Source organism: Canis aureus, chromosome 20 (assembly GCF_053574225.1).
Source record: "Canis aureus isolate CA01 chromosome 20, VMU_Caureus_v.1.0, whole genome shotgun sequence".
Lineage (NCBI taxonomy): Eukaryota > Metazoa > Chordata > Mammalia > Carnivora > Canidae > Canis > Canis aureus.
The window spans coordinates 39949625-39974252 of NC_135630.1; the positions used below are offsets into that span (position 1 = coordinate 39949625).

The 24628-nt window shown below is 35.1% G+C and overlaps 1 long non-coding RNA gene across 1 annotated transcript in view; it reads left to right on the forward strand.

Moving 5' to 3' along the window:
• Window positions 1–11975: 11975 nt before the first annotated feature.
• The window catches only part of LOC144291724 (uncharacterized), a 34103-nt gene continuing 21450 nt past the window's right edge, over window positions 11976–24628 (forward strand). Inside the window, exons 1-3 of the long non-coding RNA XR_013359143.1 lie at window positions 11976–12735; window positions 13231–13327; window positions 23321–23373. This is a non-coding gene — a long non-coding RNA (uncharacterized LOC144291724). The remainder of the gene's footprint in view (window positions 12736–13230; window positions 13328–23320; window positions 23374–24628) is intronic.

Below are 24628 nucleotides of genomic sequence, written 5' to 3' on the forward strand. Positions count from 1 at the left end.
TAAAAATCTCTAGATCTACACGTTTCCCACTCTCACAAAGATAAATTCAGAAGCTCAGTAATGATTCTGAGAATAAACCAGTACGATTTTAAAAAATATATACTGTGATTTTTCACATAGAGCCATTTTAGGATATTACTCAGGATAAGGTCCCAATAATAAGGAGTTCTGTATCTTTCTTGAGACAACACCGCAAGGTAATTGATTTTACCCAACTATGATTTTACCCAACTATGATTTCACCCAACTATGGCTCAAAGCTAATATAACCCATTCAATTGAAAAGGGGACCAAAAACTCTGTTCAAGGCTTATAACTGATTTTTTTTTTTTTTATGTATTTTATAACTTTGTGCTGGATAGGTGACTTTTGCAAGCAGAGCATGGGACAAGTGAATGTGTCCTTAGGAAAAGACTACAAATTCACAACTTTTCTGTTACTCTTTTCTCAGCCTTCTTTATCATAGAGTATAGGACAATCCATCAAGTTGCAAAAGGTTGATCTGTATTAGTCACAGTCATCTAGGGGCACTTTCAACTGAAAAATAGCCAATTTACAGGCCTCTGTAAAGAGCAAACAAGCTCACTCCCCCTCAGGGGCCAGGGGCCAACACATGAGGAAAAGCAATGAAGTGACAAACAGTAGAAGAGGAACAAAGGATTGGCTCAGCCTCCACAGCACTGAGTATGGAAAGGTATTGCTTCAGTACCCATGGAGTAAACACACAGAAATTACTGTAATGATTGATTCTGCCTGTGTGAGCGCTATTGGGCCATTTTCCATGATGCCTTCTCCACTCTTCTAATCCTCATATATCTAACATCCAGTTCATAAAATTGGCACTGTGTCCTATTAAGCTGGCATGGAAAGTTATACTATGAGGCCCTTCCTAATCTCTAAAGACATAATAATAATTTCTAAACAGCAAATAAAAAAAAAAGATATGACCCTGCTATAAAATTAACTAAAATAAATGTCTCTAAAATTCAGAAAACAAAGCTCAAAGCAGAGCTAAAGCCATGAGCACTCCAGGCTACAGGCCCCAAAGCAGGTAGAAGCATCTGAGAATCTGACTCATGTAGGGTTATAAAGAGTGAACATTCTCCAGAAAAGGTGAGGAAATAGAGTCAGGGTCACTGTGTTAAAAGCAGAGTATGATAATGACCTTTGCTTATGAAAGTAAGAAAATTGAAAAATATTTCTGCCAACCCTTGCCTGGCAACATAGCTCACATCCATCTGTTTTCTTAAGCAGCAACAAGATAGAGACACCCCTGCCAGCTCAGTCATTGAATCAAAAGCAATACCTATAGTCACCATGGAGTAGGAACTGAGCCATGCATGCAGGATGCTCAGTTCTCAACTGGAAGTCCTGGGAGGGTTTATGAAAGCACCTGCAAAACCACAAGTGAGTGAGGATCTGATGGAGAGAGAGAGCCTGTCCCTAAACACTGGTACAACAAAGCTCTAAATATATAAAGTACAATGGAACTATAGAAGTTACCAATAAAACCAACACTAGTAGATGAATTCCCTTCTAGTAAAATGAAAATGACATAACAATCAGACAAAATCTTCAACATGATTATACTCAGAGTCCTCTCCTGACTAGCGAATAAATAATATTCATAAAAATAACTTATGAAATTAAAATATATGGAAATTAAGTTTGAAGATATATGTATATTCTACAACTCAACATTACCTATGATATTTGTATAAGTCAGAGAAATTGAAGTAAATTTAGGAAAATGTGAAAATATTAAAGTTTTTATCATAAGACTTTTTACATGCTATTTTACACAACAATGCCTCATATCACTAAAAATCTTTGAACTTTTTATAGCAATTTCACATATCTTTTATTTTTTTTTTCACATATCTTTTAAATCCATGAGTACTAAGTTTTTGGTTAGGCAGATATTATATCCATTTCATTAAAGACATACTGAGACAGAGAATTTTAATCAACAGTTGCATAGCTACTGACAGGTATCACTCAAACTTAGGTCTTCTGATACAAAAGCCCATTAATGTAACTCCAAAGGCAAATCCCAATTTCCTCACTTGTAATTTATTAGGATGTTGGAAAAATGAATTATTACCATATATAAAGCACCGAATGGGAATTCAGTAAATTGTACTATACTTTTTTTTTCTCCTTGTAGCAACTTTTTGCTTTCTTTAGTGTTGGCTGAACTTTGTTTCTGAATAAAGTTTGTGCAGCTAGAACCAAGTTTAAAAGTTTAATTATATATTTCTTTATGCATCCTACTTGTTATTACCAAGTAGAGACTTCCACTACCTATAACAGCTTGGTTCCTCACATCTACCTGTAAAGTAGGGAAGGAAGGTATTGGTATTCATTTTTAGTGTTTTTTAATTTAAGAAGTTGAAGGCTCAGAGTTACCTGACTCACCAAGCTGCCATAACTGAGAGAAGACTGAACTACAGTAAGAATTTGGTTGTCTAATTCTAAATCCAGAATTTCCCTACAAATGTGGGGCTTCTAATTATCTACCTACATCCCCATTTTTATTTATTAATCATTGTTCTTAAGCAAAATCATTGCTGGAATCTCAATGTATCAAATGACTATGAATCTGCTATTTTTTGAGGGTGTGGAGGTGCATTGTAAAGGCAAGATCTGTGCCCCAGGGTTTCTGATTAAATAGGTCTAGGATGGAGCCCAAGAATTTGTATTCTTACAAGTTCCCAGATGAGGCTGATGCTGCTGGTCTGAGGATCAGACTTAGAGAATTACTGTTCTAATTTCTTGCTACTCATTGTGTGGTCTGCTGAACAGCAACATCAGCCTCCCTTAGAAACTTGTTAGGACTGCAAAATCGTAGACCAGACCCCACATCCACTGAATCATAATCTGCATTTTATTAAGATTTGCATGCACATAAATGAGAAGTTCTGGTTTGATACACTATATCTCAGTGCTAGGTGCACATTAGCATAACCTGGAAAGATATAAAAACATACATGCTTGAATCGCTCCTCCCAAAATTTTCATTTCATTGATCTAGGACATAGGTGGTTGTGAGTGTTTTAAAAAATGTTTTCCCAGGTTACTCAAAAGTACAGACAGGTTTGTGAGCCACTGGCCGAGAATGCATCATTTCCCACACTTGCCTTAGGTCAAGAAACATCTAACAAATTGACAAAAGAGCAAATCCTCAGGCACCTCCAAAAAATATTCAACAGATCAAGGAAGGACCACAGTTTCAACAAGAATTATATGCAATTCTTATTGTCAGGTAAGTTAGAGAAACCCTACTTCAAAATTCCACTTATATCCCTAAAATAAATGAACTACATTTTGGTAACATGTTTACTTATTATTAGTACCATCTTGGAAGTGCCTCAGCCAACATTTCAAATTTATTTATTTATTTTAAAGATTTATTTATTTATTTATTTATTTATTTATGATAGACACTGAGAGATAGAGAGAGAGGCAGTGAGACAGGAGGAGGGAGAAGCAGGCTCCATGCTGGGAGCCCGACGTGGGACTCGATCCTGGGACTCGATCCTGGGACTCCAGGATCGCGCCCTGGGCCAAAGGCAGGCACTAAACCGCTGAGCCACCCAGGGATCCCCTCAAATTTAATAGAATAATTCTGAGGCTTATGCTTTACTTTTAAAAAATGTTGATTTCCTCAGCAATAGGCATTATTTTAATAGAACATTTAAGTATGAAAGTTCAGAAACAGGGATTCTAGCCCTGCATCTTTAATTCCATGCATTAATGTTGACTATTCAAGTAATATCTTAGATGTCCATTTCTGTACTCATATATAGAAAGGGGCTTACTGGATGATTGTGGCTCTACAAAGGGTTATCATTTAGGTAAAGGTGATGAGATGAGTAGAAGCTGACAGAAGGTTAACTGCCAACCTAAGAACACTTCATTTCAACATTTGGTTAAATGACCTATTTCTTGAGATTACTTGATGTAGTCAACTATCAACTCCCCCAAAGACCCCCCAGTAAAATCTATTATTCAGAGCTGAGCAGTAGAGAATCACCTTCGTAACCAATTCTGAATAATGTCTCAAAATGGAAAAATTGGGATTTAGTCTTTGTTGGTGATTTTTGAGGTAAGTATTGCAAATGGAAAACTGGTTGAGATGAGGCAGGGAAAGTATACGAACTAATAATTTTGGATTAATGGTCATAAGAAAGTAAAACAAGGGTCTTGAAAATGAACCTTGATGAAGAAACTGTTGTGTTGTTTAGTTGGTTTAAAAGAACAATACTCTCTATTCTTTAATACTTTAGCACAGTAACAGAAAGTATGTTGGTTTCAATTCTGGGCACTTAATTAAAATACCTTTCTAGAGTTTGTTTGTTTTGTTGTAATAATCGCTCATGTGTTTCCAGCCAGTTAATCCTGGAGTCCAAAAGCTGGAAAACCAGGATCTTTATCTGAAGTCCAAAGGCAGGAGAAAATGAAAGCCCCATCTCAAGAAGAGAGAGAAAAGTTGCCCTTTCTTTTCCTTTTGATCCCATTTTGCACCCAACAGATTAGGTGATGCTCATCCACATTGGTGAGGGCAAGTTGCTTTACTCAGCTAAACCAAATGCTAAGCTCTTCCAGAAACATCTTCACAGACATACTCAGAAATGTCTTGCAAGCTGTCTGAGCATCCCGTAGGCCAGTCAAGTTGACAAATGGAATTAACCACTGTACCCCTTACCCATATCCCTTGCCTACTCTATTTCCTATTGGGTTCATGATAGCTGTCTTATTGAGTCTTAATTGTCCTCCATGTATTTATCAGTTTGCTTTTCATATTTTGTCTTCTGGTATTCCTTTTCCATACTTAAATTTTTTTTTAAAGATTTTTAAAAATAATCTTTGTACTGAATGTGAGGCTAAAACTCACAACCCCAAGATCAAGTGTTGCATATTCCACAAACTGAGCCAGCCAAGTGCCCCTCCATACATATATTTTTACTTTTACATAATAAGGATTATCTTAAAGACTCTGGATTCTTTTTTATTTAGTAAAACATTTTCCTCTCTGAGATTATAAAATAAATTCCTCTCTATTGTCCTCTAGCTTTAGTTTTTGCAAGAAGAGCATAGTGTAAAAAATGTACAGATGCAGCATTTTATTTTTACTTGGTTTATCAGTTATATATGAACTCTATATTCACTAATTAATAGTTTTCTCATTGTTTTTAAATAATAGCTTTATCATATGCTTAGTATATTTATGAAATCTTCAATCCATTTCATTTATCTACCTGCTGATTTCTGTGAAAACATCAAAAGTTTCTATTACTATCTTTTTGTAATATGTTTTAATATCTGTAGAAATATTACTGCCAATTAAAATTGTTATCATAACTTATCATCACCGTAACTATTTTTGTCACTTTTTATGCCAACTGTTACCTGTTTTCACATATTATGTTTAGCATCAAGTTAAGTGTCAAACAAAATAATTAGCCAAAATTTAATCAATCCCATTAACTTTATAGACGCACTTTGAAGGAATTGGAATGCTTAAACATTTATTCTTTTTTTTAAAGATTTTATGTATTTATTCATTAGAGACACAGAGAGAGAGGCAGAGGCATAGGCAAAGGGAGAAGCAGGCTCCTTGTAAGGAGCCTCATGTGGGACTCTATCCCTGGACCCCGGGATCATGACCTGAGCCAAAGGCAGATATCTGCTCAACCACTGAGCCACCCAGGTGCCCCACAACATTTATTCTTATTGACTAATGACAAGGTATTTAGGTGTCTCATTTAATTTCCCTTTGTAAATATAGAAAATTAAAAGTGGTCACAAATTCTTTGTAGTTCTTCCTATCAAGAGATGGAATCTGGGATCCCTGGGTGGCGCAGCGGTTTGGCGCCTGCCTTTGGCCCAGGGCGCGATCCTGGAGACCCGGGATCGAATCCCACGTCGGGCTCCCAGTGCATGGAGCCTGCTTCTCCCTCTGCCTGTGTCTCTGTCTCTCTCTCTCTCTGTGTGACTATCATAAATAAAAAAAAAAAAAAAAAAAAGAAGTTAAGAGATGGAATCTATTTTCCCAGGTCGGGCTTGAATCCAGGCTGATCTTGTAACTTGACTTTGCCAGGAAGAAAAAGCTTCTCTACTCCCTTACATTTGGTACCTGGAACCTGCAAATTAAACTGGCAAAAAACAGATTAACAGGGGAAACATGTTTATTCATGGCACACAGAAGCCAATAAAAGAAGTAGCTAGCTTGTTAAATGGTTAAAGGTAAAGGTTTATATACTTAAAGTAGTAGGGGAAAGGAAAGAAATGGCTTCTGTGGGAAGTACAAATAGGTCTCTTAAGGAAAGACCAATGGTTTTTAGAACAAATGGGAGATAATAAAGCTTGTGATACGGTTTGTCTATTTAGGTATGAGTGGTCTTCTTCGGGACCATAAAACTCCTGGAGAGGAGATTTTTAGTACGTTTATTTGCAGCCTTTCTCCTGGGAATAGATGGTGCCCTGGAAAGGGAATTTATTGCAGTCCTCACTTCTCCGAAGTTTTTGCTTTTAGTCAGATCAGAGAAGTCCTCAGAAGGTTTCTTTCTGCATCTGTGAAATCTCAAATGCATAAAATAATCTTTAAAAAAAATAATCTTTATACCAGCTCTCAATTTCTGAGTGGATCCCTACAAATTCTAAATTTAAGCCTAAAATAATCTTGTGGCTTATATTCTCACATGAAAGGCTGTTACCATGTGTGAATAACCTAGGCTATCCTCCTAGAGGAAGAGAGAACACATGGAGGGACACATGGAGACACAGGTAAGGCCAACACCACCACGAGCAGCAGAGAGGATTCATTTCAGCTGAGCACAGCCCAAACTTCTGACCAAGAGAAACATAAGTGAATAGATAATTGTGCTTTAACACATTAAATTTTGAGATCATCTTTTTTAAAGATTTTATTAATGAGAGAGAGAGAGGGAGAGAGGCAGAGACAAAGGCAGAGGGAGAAGCAGGCCCCATGCGTGGAGCCCATTGTGGGACTCGATCCCAGGACTCCAGGATCATGTCCTGAGCCGAAGGCAGACGCTCACCCGCTGAGAGACCCAGGGGTCCCAAGTTTTGAGGTGATTAATTACACAGTAGTGAACAACTGATGGGTATGTAAAGTTTCTTCCTCTAGGTCCAGATCTTACTTAAGTTTATTTTTTATATAATTTACATCTGTTTACATTATAAATGGAATCTCTAATTTCCAAGAAGTTGTTGTTGATAAACATGAACTCTATATCGGTATATCACTTTTGTACCCACACTGATGAATTTATTTTGAGTTCCTAATAGAGTTTAAATTTAAATATTCTGAATAACCAGCTGTATGATTTCATCATATTTAAATAAGGATAGTTTCATATCTTCCTTAACAAAGACGTTTTTATGTATGTTTTATGCACATTTCTGGGGTATTTATATTGACTATTACTTCTGGAATAATGTTAAATAATAGTGTTGGTAGTGATACACATACTCTATGTTTTCTGAGTGTAATGCTTTTTTTCAGTGTTCCATTTTAAACTTTACACTGAAAGTATCCATCGATTACTATTTTCTTGAAAGCTAAGTGATTTTAATGTAAAATACATTTTAAATTTTATCATATGTCTTCTGGCCATCAATCTAGCTTTTGTAGATGTTTTATAGCAATTATATTTATATGTTTTTGTACTAATTCTAATCTATGTTGCATACGTTTTTATATTAGTATATGTTTCTTACTATGTTATATACATACATTTCTTACATACATATGTTTCTTAACATTAAGTCTTTTTTTATTTTGGAAAACCTAGTTTTCTATGGTATTTCCTAATTTAGCTTTTTGCTGGAGTCTATTTTATTAGAGACTTATAAATCAATATTTTTAAATGAGTTTTCTTTCTTTGAACTGATTTCTCTGGTTTTGGTATCAAGGCTATATTTGACTTTTAAAAATAGTTTTGAACTTTTCCTTTGCTCTCAGTGCTCTGGAAAAGTTTAAATAGCATCACTGTGATCAATTTCTTGGAGTATCGATAAAATCCACCTATAATAACCTCTGGTTTTTGGCCTTTTGCAGGATATTAGAGATGCAGTGGTTAGGAGGAGGTTATTTTCTTTTGGAGCATGTTTAGTTTCCCTCATGAAATTGGTCTGTTTATGTTTCCTGTCACTTCAACTTTTGATTTTTGCAACTCTCATATTCCCAGAATCTCATTTATTATATTCAGCTTTCAAATTGATTTGAAGAAGTGATAAATTATTTAATTCATTTAATTTTCTCTGTATCTTTGGTTCTTTTCCATTTTTCTCTCTAATCTTTTGTGTCTATGCTTCCTTGTTTATCTTTTCCTGACTGAGTTAGATTTTCCTGTTTTTGAAATAAATCATGTTTGGATTTATGTATTGTCAATGCATTTGTTTGAAATGTGTTCTTTTCTTTATTAATTCTATCTTTCCACTGTCCTTCTACTTCTGCTATTATTAACTTTTCAAAATCCTTGACTTCAATGGTTTTCCTTTTCCTTCTTAACCTTTCTGTCTGTCTGTCTGTCTCTCCTTGTCTGTTTCTCTTTCTGTCTCCTCCATTCTCTCATTTTTTTCTGGCCTAACTGTTCTGAAATCTTTGCTGCCTTTATAGCATAATAATAGTTTCATGCCTGCCCGACCCCTGAAGGAAGTCACATAATTATGGATAACATCTCTTAAAAAAAGAGAAAGACAAACAAAAGAACAGATTCTTAAATAGAGAGAACAGAGAGATGGCTAGCAAGAGGAAGAGGGGGATGAGTGAAATAGACAAAAGGGCTTAAGAGTACATTTGTTGAGCACTGAGAAATGTATAGAACTGATAAACCATTATATTGTACACCTGTAACTAACAGAACACTATATGGTAATAATATTTCAATAAATAAAGACATCTTTTACACACTAAGCTGCCACAATTTGCACACCTGTATTATTTTATACTTTAATAAATACACGTATTGTGTATATTAGTATATAATAAGCTTTTGTTTGCCAGTATCAAGGCAGTCATACACAGCTTTTCAGATAAAAGAAGAATGATTCATATTTAATTTATTAAAGCAAAACCAGCCTATTCAAAGCATTAAGAAAGACCTAATTCTAGTCCTTTTTTTTTTTTTTTTTTTTTTCTATTTTATGTGCAGAACACTCTCTTGCCTTGGTAGAAAAATCTGAAATTTAACACAAAAGAGAACAATCCTAACTAATGGAATACTAGAAAGAGAAAAAGAAACAATTATCCTTTCTATTGTACATATTTTCCTGTTGTCGAACTAATTTGTTTCAGCTTTATCTCACTTTTGCCTAGAGAGTTGTTCACAGTGAACCCAGGCAATACACATGGGTATTTCTTTCTCAAAGATCTGCAGAACTAAAATTACCATTTCTTTCAGAATAATGACAACAATAGTGAAACTAAAAATAATAACTGAAGTATCCTGGTTCAGATTTGAAGAAGCAGTTCTCATTCTGAAGCTAACCTGGGAGGGAGAAGCAGCAGCTGGACAGGCTTCTGTTACCTCTCCTTATATCTGTGTGGGAGCAAAACAGAAAATAGTATCTCCTTGGTTTGGTCTAACACTGGGGATCATTTCATCAATGGAAAGAATTATATGTCCATATAGATGAAAAAATACTTTCTTTAGATAAAGATTTTGATAACCAGCAAGGCCAGTTATAAATGTGTTGTTATTCATTAAATTTTCTGAGGCATTTTTAGACTTCATGTGATTTTCTGTATTAATTTTTTTCCTTAGTTTCCAATGGTTTTAAACCTTTTTCTGTTCACATATTTTATCAGTCATACTGTAGATGTTTTTGGACATACATTTCTCCCAAGTGAGTTTCAGATAGACTTTCAATTTCCATTCCCAATGGTTTCTACCCTCTGTGTATTTCTCTCCCAGAGAAAACGCAGAAGAAAGAATAAAGAGATTCATAAGTTATACTCACTTGTTTTAACACGTCACTCAGATGTTATGAAGCATCTCGCAGCTGTGGCCTGCACTCTCTACTCACATATAGGTCTTTCATCTTGTGCAATTTACCCAGTTAATGAATAATTCAATAGTTCGATATCTCTTGATGTCATTACAAGATTAATAATATAATTTAATATTCAAACTGGGATACTTTTGTGACCGAAAAACGGTTCTATTGTTAAATATGCTGGGATTAACACTGAAATCACCAAAGTATTAACTTCCTGGCCATGCCGTTTCTTCCTTTTATATCCTTCTGGGACATTTTAAGTTCCCAGCGTTTCTAAGTTTGGTCTCTCTGCCTCCCATGCACGTTGCACAATCCTTCATAAGATCATATAAAACATATAAGAAAACCTTTTATATAAAAAATTAAAGGTGATTTTTAGTGAAATTTATATGTCATCTTGTAAATTAAAAAGTTAATGTCATTTGTTTAAAAATTGGCAACATTATGTGAGGTGATCCTATGGACATAAGTACTTGGATGATTTAAAATGCTCTATTGAAATTACTTTGGCTAATAGGAAAAGAAATGAGTTTACATAGCTGGCTGACAGATTTAAGATAAATAAGATGTCTCAATTCTATTCAAATGGGACTCAACTTGGTTAAATTGAAAAAGGATATTCCAAGTGAGCATTTTTATAACTGCCTTCTCATGCCAAATATATTATAAAAAGATATGCCACATGCAACTGAAATAAACAGCATGTTTGGGTTCAGCTGCCTGTATTTCATGATTATGGAGGTTTAAGAGATTGTGAAAAGTTGTTTGTGTGTTTTGAGGAATGAGAAGCAAGAAATGACAAGAGATGATCTTTAGATTGTAAATAAAAGTTAGTATGCTGAATTTGCCAGTTAAGAATGGTTACTGAATTCAGGGATACCTAGTGACTCGATCAGCTAAGTGTCTGCTTTGGCTCAGGTCATGATCTCAGAGGGTCCTGGGCTTGAGGGATCAACCCTGCACTGGGCTCACTGCCCAGCAGGAAGTCTGCTTCTCTCTTGCTTCTCTCTCTCTCTCTCTCTCTCTCTCTCACACACACACACATACACAGAGAATAGTTACTGTATTCTGATACTTTAAATAGCATAGTGTCACCTGTGTATATGGCCTCATGTTCTATCTGGTGGCCCCTGTAGCATAGGAAACGAATGCTAGGATTGGGGAAGACAGAGCCATTCCTTTGGTAGAAGGGCTGGTGTGAATTGCCTGGGGCTTCTATAAATACGTTAACCTGCTACCTTGATTGTTTTTACTGCTCTCTGCTGTCATTGAGAATATTGATACCATTCAAAGAGGATAGGAGGGATCATCAGTGGATTCAACTTTGCTAGCAGGTTTCCAGTAAATTACTTTTTACTTAAACAAGTCTACAATCAAATTATGCTTTCTTACAACCAAGATTATTGAGTTGTTTTTAACATTTTGTTTTTGTTTTTTAACTGTTATAATAAATTTTGGATTTCCTGAGATGAGACTGTAAGTGTTGACTCCCTTTGAGAGACTCCTTTTATGCCATCCCATAGTGCTTTTGAGAAAGCATACTCCAGACTGGAGATGTGAGTCAGTAGTAATGTGGATCCCAATGGTTCACTGATCACACTGGTTATCTAAAAAGGAGTTAGATATGTGTATTCATGAATGTGTGCTGGAATAGGAAAACCAGAGAGGGAAAAAGGATACCCTTCTTCATGAGTGACTCTCAGATCCAAGATATCTTTTTTTTTTTTTTTAACGACTTCATTTATTTATTTATTTATTTATTTATGAGAGACACAGAGAGGCAGAGACACAGGCAGAGGGAGAAGAAGGCTCCATGCAGGGAGCCTGATGTGGGACTCCATCCCAGGACCCCAGCATCATGCCCTGGGCTGAAGGCAGCACTAAACTGCTGAGCCACCCAGGCTGCCGAGGTCCAAGATATCTTATTTATAAACAAATGAGAAGAAGGCTAGATATTCAGTTCCTTCTTGGCATGCAATGAAAATAGAGTTGGTTCCCAAGCTTTTTTAAATTCTTAACTTGGTTCAAGATCCATTTACTTATTCAACATTTATTTAGTACTCACCATACAATAAATAGGTACAAAACAGTGTCTCTCCTTACTGAATTTATAATCTATTGATGAAAGTATACAATAAATACCTAAAAAATTGAAGGTGGCAACATTTGAGCAGAGATCTGACTGAAGAGTTGAAGCCAAGCACAGAAGTAGTATGTAAGTAGGCAGAGGAAGCACTGCATATATAGGCCCCAGGAAAGACTATATTTAGCATTTCAAGAAAGTGCAAGTGCTTAGGATGCTTATATCAAGTGGACAGAAATGTTAGAGAATTGGCCTAGAGCCCAGGCCATACATAATACGCTCCAAAGGCTACGCTAAGGACTTTGACTCAAATAAACTACTAGAATGTGCCATGGAATTAATTGCATCACCCCAAAATTGGTATATTGAGCTCTAACACCCAAATTTGGAGATAGGGCTTTTAGGTTGTAATTAGGTTAAGTAGTATGATATGGGTGGACTCCTAATCTGATAGGATTGGCGACCTTATAAGAAGGTTTCTGTCTCTCTCTCTGTCTCTGTCCCTGTCTCTATCTCTGACATGTGAGGACATGTGAGAAGGCCATCAGCGAGTCAGGAAGAAAGCTCTCACCAGGAACCAGACTGACTGGCATCTTGATCTTGGACTTCCAGCCTTCTAATGTGTGAGAAATAAATGTTTGCTGTTTATGCCACTAGTCTATGGTATTCTGTTATGGCAGCCCAAGCTGACTAATACAGAATGCATCCCAAGAAATTTAAATATGACTCACTCTTTCCAAATGTTGTGAGTGAGTTTCTGGACAAGAAATAGCCCAGTCTTCTAAATTGTATCAAAATATTGAAGTAAGATGACCTTCCTACACCTCACCTGACCTCCAGGTTTCCAATATTACTTTGTTTTCATTATAATCGGGATGACTTTTACTCAGAGTTCTTTCTCTCCACAGGGTATCCCATTTTTAAGGAGAACAGATACAGTACACTGAGTTTAATTTTAATGTTCTCTTTAAAATGCTAATAATTATGGCTCAATTATTGCAGTGGTTTCCTTGTTAGAGTTTTCTCCCTTGAGTTGCTCTAAATTGTAAGTGGTATAGAACCACAAAGCTTACATGATTATCTACCCAGTCCATTGCCAATGCTATGTGTCTTTTCAGGACCTGTCCTTTGGACTATTTCCCAGATGGTTGTCTATGCTAAAGTCACCTGTACATCATTTGCTTTTATCCTCTTTGACAACACATTGCCGTCATCGTGAGTAGAAAATTTTGTTTCCCAGTTTTCAAAACTGCTATTGTAAGACTGTGCTTGGAAATGTTCCCAGGGATTAGCATGATGTTCCTGGTGGGATGTTTAAAGATAAAGTTGTCAAGGCTATACATGCAAAATTTCTATAAGGTCTTAAAAATATCTTGATTTCGATACTACTAATTTGATGTTAGCATTTAAAATCAGCTGATTCAAAATAAAGGGTGTGTAGACAGGTGACTGAAACCACTTTTTAAACAGAATTATAAATAATTCTCTTAATTACCTGTCAGTGGAAACTTGTCCTTTCCTTTAATTTTCTGAATGTAGGTACAACTTTTACTATACTGAACAACAAAAAAATAACTCACTTTCCTATAACTACTCCCAATCACTCTTTATTCTCATCTTGCATTCATTTCTAATTTCTGGATCAACGGGTGGTCATCTACAGCCTATATGATGCAACCTATACCCACTTGAACCTCTAGGAATCTGATTCCTATCTGAGCCACTCCAGTGAACTATACCCAAAGTCACATTTGATATGATGTACACATTAACTGTTTTTTTCTCTTTCCCTTTTAATCTTTTTTTTTTCATTTTTTGAGTCAACCAATTCTCTATGCAGTCTGAATAAATGATGACAAATTTTTAACAGCACCTTCATTAGCATCCTTGAATCCTTCCATCACTTAGCCAATGCTAAATACAGTCCATGTTGCCATTCTTTGCTCCACGATATTATTTGGATTCAAGCACTTTCTTTTTCAGTGGCTACCTCTCCTTAGTTCCTTCACCTCCTACTGGGCAGGCTTGCAATTGTTCCATCTTCTACTATATGGTATGTGGGTTCTGGGAAATCACCTTCTTGCTCCGTCTCTCTGCCTGAAAGCACTGTGTTTCCTGATGTTGGAAGTCTGTTATTAGTGTGATCTATTTTGCTCCTTAACTTCTCTATCATAGGTGCAACCAACTCTTGCAGTAAACTGCATCTGCTGTAAACTTTGAAAGTGGATTTTCTTTTCCTGATTAGACCCTGACTGACACAAAATCTTTCTCCTTTATTATTTCAGTGAATAATTTCTTTCCCTATAGCCTTTTTTTCTGGACCTCCTCTACTTATCCTGGCATGCCCTCTTCCTGCTCTTGCACTTTCAAGTACCTTCATTGCCCTAATTCAACAAACTGTTAGGGTTAGCTCATTTGTAGAAGGTGAAAAAGAAAAGAATGTAACAAACAAAACAAAACTTCTCCCAACCTGTTAAGATTTATACCACAATTATATCTCTTTCTGTCTCTGTGCCTGTCCTCTCCATCTCTCCCTCCACTTCTGCCTGCCTTTCTTGCTTCTACATCAGTCAACTTGTGAGTGTTGGAGCAAATGCATGCATCTTAGGCCTTCAGAATCCAGAGTCTATAGTTATTATTTGATTTTCTACAGTATCCAAACTATTTTTCATTTTACTTAGCTTTACTTATTCATTTCTAGAAATCTCATTCTATTGCTTCTTCATGGCTACAGCCAATTTTGTACATGCTTTTTTTGTATGTGTGAGTATACAAATCAGAAATAGCCTAATTATTTTCTTGATTCTATAGAGAAACTATTTTAAATAGACAAATTTTCTGATTTTTCAGGGTCGGGACTTTCTTATGATTTAAGGTGGCTCTCCATGAACCCAAAGAGGTTATTTTTTTTTAAGTCAACCTTGTTTATTGTGGCCCTAACTATGATAACAGTTGTGGAGATATTTTTCACTGTTTGCCCTGATCAAAATCTACCACATGAAAAACTGGTGATTGGTACTCTATCCCAAAGCCTTGCTACCAGGGGCATGGATAGCCTTGCTATCCAGCAGCTCCCTTATCACACACATTTCTTTCTTTTGTCTGCCTGTCTTTGGCTGGTTTTCACCCTCTAAGTTTAGAGTGTTGGTATGGCTTCATTCTCTTTCTCTAATACCTTAACAAATGTGCAATTATTAATTAAAAGTCACCCCATAATTTTTCTTTGATTCCAATTTCATTACTGTTCTATATCACTGAAAGTCCTTAAGTTCTGGCATGAGAGTGACAACATTCCTCAGGCAGAGTAACAATACAAATTTCTCTTCTATGTGAAGGTATAAACACCAGAGCCTACATCATCACCATATATGGAAATCTTGAAATCAGAGCCATGTTTAAACTACCCTAGGCTTTCAATAAGTGGAAAATTTAATAAATATATCTCAGGAATAATATCCTACCATACACAAAATATTTTAAACATTTCTCCTATCACAGAAAAGCTTGATATTAAAGACTCCTTTACATTGCACTCATTCACACTGAATGTGAGATTTGCCCTCTACCCTTGAGTTTATTAGAAATCATATCCAGAGGCTTCTGATGGGGGAAAAGGTGTTCATCTGCTTTCCCTGCCCTACTCTGCTAAGCACAACTGAAAATCTTGTAAATGGCTCAAGAAACAATAAAAAAGAACTCTGAGAGGTGGTAAGAAGAACGTGATCTGGTTTGGGACCCCAGAATGAGACGAATAGCACAGTGGCAGGCATCTAGCATCTTCCTACCCAACGGAGGAAGTCCACTCAGACCCAGCATGTACTCATGTCTGACCTAGCAACAAAAAGTAGTTCATTCTTCCCCTAGACATGAGAGAGATCCTCTGACAACATCAAGTGAGCTGGAAAACACCATCAACAAGGAGAGCTATTTGAGATCTCTGGAGAAGTAAGCTACCAGTGGAGGCACTCTCCCTTGTAGGGCATGAAACATTTCCTTTTCCTATAAGAAATACTGATGTAAAAAGAAGACAGATGAGAGAATTAACTGAAGAGAGTAACCTGGGTTGGGAAGCCTCTTTTTCTCTGAGGGTTATAAATTCTTCTTCCTCTTCCAGAAACACCAGAACAGTAGAGGGTGAGAAGAGGAGTGGACAGTGGTTAGATCCTACCACACTTGCTCCTTCACTGAAGACATTCTGCTGCCAGACCTGGGGAAGTGGCAGTAGATTAAACAGACCAGAATAACACCATTAAGACTCTGAAAATTAAACTGACATTGAACCACAGCCCATAAAACAGATGAACACCAGCATGTTAAACCTAAACAGAAGAATACTGACAAAATAAAAGACATGATATCCAGTCTCCTAACATGATACGTAAAAATATCCAGGGCAAATTAAAATAAAAACAAAATAAAGCAAAAACAAAAATCACATCTTATACCAACAACCAAGAAAATCACAACTTCAATATGAAAAGACAACCAAATGATATGAACACAAAGGTAAATCAAATATTGGGATTATCTGACAAGAATTTTTAAATATCCCTAATAAAACTCTTTCAACCATTACAATTCTTTTTAAACAAATTTTATATATATATATATATATATATATATATATATATATACATACCTCTGCAAGGAACTAGAAATTATTTCTAAAAGGAATTAAATAGTAATTTTAGAATTGAAAAATACAATATAGAAAGAAACTAACTGGATGGCCTGAATAATAGAGGTGACAAAAGATAGATTCAATCAGCTTAAAAATGAAAACAATAGGATTCACCCAATCTGAATATCACAGAGAATAAGGACTGGAAAAAAAAAATGGACGGAACCTCCAGGACTTGTGGTATAAAAACAAAAGGTCTAATGTTCATATTTTCATGATATTTTGTAAGAGACTGGGGCTGGTTGATTTGAAGAAATAACAAAAAAAACCCTCCAAATTTGGTGGAAGACATAACCTATAAATCCCAGAAGCTGAATAAACACTAATCAAGATAAACTAAAGGAAATATTTGCCAGGATATATCATATCTAAACTTTTAAAAGCTTAAAGACAGGAGAATCTTGAAAGCAACCAGAGAGAAGCAATACATTGCCCATAGAAGAACACAAATTTAAATGATAGTGGACTTCTCATATAAAATCATGGAGGCCAAGAGAAAGTAAGCTGATTTTTTTTAAGTGCTGAAAGATAAAAACTGTCACAAATTCTATAACTGATAAAATTATACATGAAACAGTCATATATGTGTATTTTAATACAGATGGCAACCACCACAAAAATTATATGAAGATTTACATCTAAAAACAGCTAACATTCACACAATTTAGACAATATAAATAGCCCATAAAAGGCAAGAAAAGTGAAACAGAAGAAGAACCACAAGAAGCAAATAATCAAGTACCAGACTTAAGCAATAATTACCCAAAAAGTAAATGTTCTAAATATACCAATTAAAAAAACAAAGATTGGTGGGGTTGATAAACAAAATATAACATAACTTACTAGCCTAGTCTTATTAGGGTTTTCAGTTGTATTTGGCAGAGAGGGACAGGGAAAGCACATCTACATCCATTTGTCACTATTAAAAGTCTCCGCATATCATTCTAATAAACTGAGGGAAAAAGACAAATCTCACATTCAGCGTTACTTAAAACTAAGTCACTTCAAATTCAAAGATATAGATAGACTAAATTTAAAAGGATGGAAAAAGATATACATCCAAACATTAATTTAAAAAAGGCAGGGGGAGACGTATCAATACCTAATAAAGTAACCTTGGGGGAGAAGGAGCATTACTAAAGATAAAAAGATAAATAGATTAATCCACCCCACACCAAAAAAATATAACAATCTTAAGTGTGTATATACCCAAAAATGGAGACCCAAAATACATGAGGTGACAACTGATAATGCTATAATGAAAAAGAGGCATGATTACAGTTGGTGACTTCAACACTCACCTCTTAGCAAATAATAAAACTATTAGACAGAAAATTGGCAAGAATATAGACCGGAACAACATAGCCAACAAACAGACTGATGTATAAAAACACACCAACCAACAATAGCAGAATACACATTTTTTCAAGGACCCATGGAATGTTCACCAAGATAAACTACATCCTAGGTCATAAAAAGACTTCAATCAATTCAAAAGAATTTAAATCTTACATAGTGTGTTCTCTGGCCATAACAAAATCAAGCTAGAAATAAATAATAGAATGAGAACAGGAAAATATAAGAATGTAGGAATTTCTTTAAAAAACACATTTCTAGGGCACCTGGGTGACTCAGTGGTTGAGCGTCTGTCTGCCTTGGGCTCAGGGCATGATCCCAGGTCCCTGCAAGGGAGTCTGCTTTTCCCTCCGCCTATGTCTCTGCCTTTCTCTGTGTCTCTCATGAATAAATGAATAAAATCTTTAAAAAAAAAAACCCACACACTTCTAAATAATCCATGGGGCTCAAAAGAAATTTAAAAATACAAAAATTGAATGGGGGAAAAAAAAAAGCACACCAAAACATAGAGTATGCTCTAAAGCAGTGATGAGAAATAAATTTATGGAAATATTTACATGATAAATAAAGAAAGTTACCAAATGAATAATCTTATTCCCTACAACAAGGCACTTTAGAGAAAGAAAAATAAACTCAAAACCAGCAGGAGGAATGAATTAACAAAGAACAAAAGTCATTTCTTCTCCCTTCCCCTCTATTCCCTTTCCCTATTACTTATATTCCCCAAATGAATGAATGGGTAGGAAGTATCAGAAAGGGAGACAGAATATGGAAGACTCCTAACTCTGGGAAACAAACTAGGGGTGGTGGAAGGGGAGGAGGGCAGGGGGTGCAGGTGACTGGGTGGCGGGCACTGAGGGGGGTACTTGATGGGATGAGCACTGGGTGTTATTCTGTATGTTGGCAAACTGAACACCAATAAAAAATAAATTTATTATTAAAAAAGAACAAAAATCAATAAAATTCAAAATAGTGAAACAACAGAGAAAGATCCATAAAACACAAAGCTGGTCTTTTGAAATAAATCAGTAAAATTGATAAATTTCTAACATGACTGACAGATATAGAAAGAGAAAAGACAAAAATTGCAACTATCAGGATAAAATGGAGAACATCACTAGAGATCCTGCAGCCATTAAAAAGAGGAATATGTGACACAACTTTGCACTCATAAATTGACAACTTAGAAGAAATGGATCAATTCCTCAAAGACCACAAACTACCAAGACTCAAAGAAAATGAAATAAACTATCTAAAAGGCCCTACATCCACCAGAGAAATTAAATTAATAATTTAAAAGTTCCCAAAACATAAATCTCTAAGCACATATGTTTTTGCCAGAGAATTCTACCAAACATTTAAAGAAAAATTAACTAAATTTATATATCCTCTTCCAGAAAACAGAAGATAAGGGAACACTACCCAACTCCTTTTATTAGACTATTATTACTCTGGTACCAAATGTAAACAAAGGCAACTCTCCCCTGTGACCCATAACATATAGACTATAGACCAATAATTCTCATGATGCTAGATGCAAGATAGCAAACAGAATATTAGCAAATAAAATAAAGATGTTATAAAGAATTATATACCATGATAAAGTAAGATTATTTTAGGTTTTAAGGTTGGTTAAACATTTCAAAATTGTACAATATAATCTACTATATCAAAAAAGCTTTAAAAAAACTGAAAATTATGTTAATTAAGAGGAAAAACAATTTAAAAATCCAATACCTATTTATGATAAAAATTCTCAGAAAAAGAAATTAAAGGGAAAATCATCACCCTGATGAAGAATATCTGTAAGAAGCCTACAACTGCATGCTAGGTAGTAACGTGAAAATATATGAAAGTATATTACTCAATGGTGCAGGTAAATATATATCCAAATTCAAAATACTGATATTATAATGATATCATATAAATTACTTTTAGAAAGACTAAAAGACAAAATGATTTAAAATAACTATAGCTATGGTATTTTGTTAATAGTTAAACAATATAAAAATCTATAAATTGTGATATCAAAAACAAAATATTGGGGGAAGCAAAAATATAGTTTTTGTATATCATTAAAACTAAGTTGTTAATAATTTAAAACAGACTATTAGAACATTAGGATGTTTTTTGTAAGCTTCATAACCACAAAGCAAAAACCTATAGGAGATACACAAAAGAGAAGAAAGGAATCAAAGCATATGACTCCAAAAATTATCAAATCAAAAGGAAGACAGCAAGAGAGGAAGAAAGGAACAAAAGAACTGCAAATCAATTTTTAAAAAATGGCAATAGTAAATTTTTACCTACCAATATTTTTTTTTACATGTAAATGGATAAATTTCTGCAGTTGAAACACACAGAGTGGCCAGGAAGATAAAAACAAACAAACAAATAAACAAAAACCACACACACAAAAAAACCCCATGACCCAACTATCTGCTATATATACATGCTGCCTGAAATTCACTTTATCTTTAAGAACACACAGAAAAGGGACACCTGGGTGACTCAGTGGTTGAGTGTCTGTCATTGGCTCAGGTTGTGATCCTGGGGCCCTGGGATAGAGGCCCACAGTAGGCTCCCACAGGGAGCCTGCTTCTCCCTCTGCCTATGTCTCTGCCTCTCTGTCTCTCAAAAATAAATAAAATCTTAAAAAAAAAAAAAAGATAAGAAAAAAAGAACACACAGAAACTGAAAGTAAAGGAATGGAAAAAAAGATAAAAACCATACAAGTAGAAACCAAAAGAGAGCAGGGCTAGCTACACTGATATCAGACAAAATAGATATTAAGTTAAAATCTATAAAAAGACAAGAAAAGTTGTATTGTAAAGATAAACGTAGATATATCTTAATTTACAATTGTAAATATATAGTATCCAATCACAGAACCTAAATAATGTAAGTCAAAAGTTAACTGAAGAGAGAAAGAGACAGAGATGCAATAATAGAGGACTTCCAAACCCTAATTTCATAATGCATAGATTATCCAGGCAAAATATAAATAGGAAAACATTGGAGCTGAACTACACTTAGGACCAGACCAACCTAGGAGACATTGAGAACATTCTATTCCACAGCAGCAGAATATACATCCCTAAGCGCAAATAGAAAATTCTCTAGAAAGGTCACGTGGTAAGCCACAAAAGAAATCTTAACAAATTTAATAACACTGAAATCATATCAAATATCATTTTTAATCACTATATTGTACACCTGAAACCAATAATACACTGTATGTTAACTGGAATTGAAATAAAAATTTTAAAAAGTAAAATTAAATAAATTAAAAACAAAGGTATTTTTTTAATTAAATAGCATGAAACTAGAAATCAGTAACAGGAGGAAAACTCACAATATATGAAAATTAAAAAACAACAACAACAACAAACCAGACCCTGGAATAACCCAATGGATCAAAGAAGAAATCAAAAGGAAACCCAAAAAATATTGTGGGATAAATAAAAATGGAAGCACAATATACCAAAACCTACAGGATACAGCAAAAGCAGTTCTAAGAGAGAAGTTTATAACAATAAACATCGACTTTAAGGAAAAAGAAAGATCTCAAATAAACAACCCACCTTTACACTTCACAGAAACAGAAAAAGAATACATTGACCCAAAGTTGGCACAAGGAAAGAAATAACAAAGATCAGAATAGAAATAAACAAAATATAGAGAAAAGAAGGAAAGAAAAAGAAAGAAAGAAAGAAAGAAAGAAAGAAAGAAAGAAAGAAAGAAAGAAAAGAAAGAAAAAAAAGATTTCAAAACAAACATTTATTTTTATAGATTTTATTTATTTGAGGGAGAGAATGAGCAGGGAGGAGGGGCAGAGGGAAAGAGAAAGAGAGAAGCAGACTTCCCACTGAGCAAGGAACCTGCTGATTGGGGCTCCATCCCAGGACCCTGGATCATGACCTGAGCCCCAAAGACAGATGCTTAATGACTGAGCCACCCAGACACCCCAAAACAAATATTTTTAAAAGATAAATAAAATTGACAAACCTTTACCTAGAGTGTACCAAAAAAAAAAAAAAAAGGCTCAAATAAATAAAATTAGAAAGAGGAGACTCTACAGCTGATAACACAGAAATACAGAGGATCATAAGAGGCTACTATGAACAACACAGGGATTCTGCAAACGGTGACTGTGGAAATAACCAATACTGATTGGTAGATCATACTTATGCTCTGGGTCTCCTGAAATTAATGTCAGTTCAGATGTAGTGTCCAGTAATCCCCAAAAAAGTCTGACAGTTTCTTCTTCCCTTATGAATAGTAATCCTACCTAATTAAAGGTTACAGGTCCCTTTGGGGAATGCTGAGATGAAGATTATCAGTATGATCAGGATTATAAATTATCAATATTAATTTTAGGGAAGTAGGATTCTTCCTGAAGTGTATTCAGCCTCCCCCTACCTTTACTCGAGGGGCTTTGGGTCTGTAAACTGGATCCAGTGTAGGAACTGACTGAGTCTGTGACTGTTTCGGTGATTCAAGTTAGACTTCTGTTCTGTCTATAAAGATCAAGTACGAATTGCTTTAGATTATAAATCTGTTTTTCTTCTAGAAACATCAAGATCAACTGGACAACATTTTTGGTCTCTGTGAATCAGACTTTTGGTTGTTGCTTTGACTGTCTGTCTTTTAAGGCCATCATGCTTGCCTTTGGCATTTAAATGATTTTGGCAATTAAGTGCTGCCATTGGCATCTAACAGGCTCTCACCACATTTAATAATCCCAAATCAGAAGGAACACTTTCCATTGTAATTTCTGACCGACAGAGGAGAGCAACTACAGTAGTCTTCAAGAATGCTAGGGCACCCTTCACAAATTTACTTTTCACAAAAATGGTGAAAGTATGGTCTTGTGGATCCTTCCAGAATGAGAGACCAGGTCTTACATGATAAATCCACTCTATCACTACAATCTCCCTTACCTTCGGATCTTTTCAAAAGTATTCCAAGACTGTTTTGGCATTTCAACCTCATTTAGTGTATGCCACCTTTTGCTCCATGTTTCACCCACCCAACCAATCAAATTGTTAGAGCCCCTTCTAACTCCTTGAGCTTCAAAACTGAATCCAGATGCTCTCCTTAGTAGTCCCATATGAAATACTTTGTTCCTGACCCCATTTTTCTCCCAATCAATGTCTTTACTTTAACAGGAATCCTTAGAGGTTGGGAATTCAATTCCTGGTGTGATTCAGTCACTAATAAGGTAAGAATCTGAATATGCTTTTCAGAAATATCCACCCTACGGATACAGGAGATAAGATGTGTTTTTTGTTGTTTTGTTGTTGCTGTTCACAGAAATTTTCAGGTCATTTATGCAAAGCTTAAGCTGGGAATTTTAAGTCCCAAACTTATCCTCTATATCCCCCACTTTTAGAAGCAACTAATCTCATTATACTCATCAGTTTGACAAAAATACCTAAGGTATCAAATATACAGTCACCCAGAAACGTATCTTTTAGAAGTATTTGATTAGGAGTATCAAATAGTGTTCTCTTTACCACTGGAAATAGTCATTACTGCCTTAAAATCTGATCAGATTAGGTAATTCCAAAAAGCCCAGAACCAATGCAGAAAACTCATCCTTAAGATGCTGTTCCTCAAAACAGTTTTCAATATAAAAATCTGAATAAATCAATTTTCTCCATAGAAACACAACCATTTAGATATATGGGTATATTACTTAAAGAAATTGACTTCATGATTGTGTGGACTGTCCAATCTGAATCAGTAAACCAATTTGGCAGGCTGTAAACTCTTGGGCAGGAGCGGATGCTTTTGTCTTCAGGAAAAATTTCTTCTTATAGAAATCTCAGTGTTTCTCTTAAGGATTGACTGAATGAGGACTACTCACATTATCAAGCATAATCTCCTTTAAATCTACTGATTTTAGATATTAAGCACATCTATAAAATGTAGATGTAACAGCAACACCTATATTAATGTTGGATTGAATAATTAGACATGATAGATAAGTTGACTTATAAAACTAACCATTATACCATATGACTGTGAAATTTCTCTCCCATTTATACATTCAACATAAGTGGAAGGTATATTTACACAAAAACTTGTATGTAAGTCTTTATAGTAGACTCATCCAGAGTAGCAAAAAAAAAAAAAAAAAAGTAGAAGCAATTCTTACATCCATCAACTGATAAAAGAATAATAAATGTGGTATATCCATATAATGAATATATGGAATGCTGATACATGCAACAAAATGGATGAACCTTGACAATATTATAATTTAATGAAGTCAGATACACAAAAGTCCACATGTTATATGACTTAATTTACATTATACGTCCAGATTAAACAAATCTTTAGAGGAAAACAAAGTAGATTAATGGCTCAGGGAGTAGGTGAAGCAGGAAAGAGGAGTGACTGCAGATGAGTATAAGATTTCTCCCAGAGGTGTTTAAAAATGTTCTGAACTTCATGGTGACTATTGACAGTGA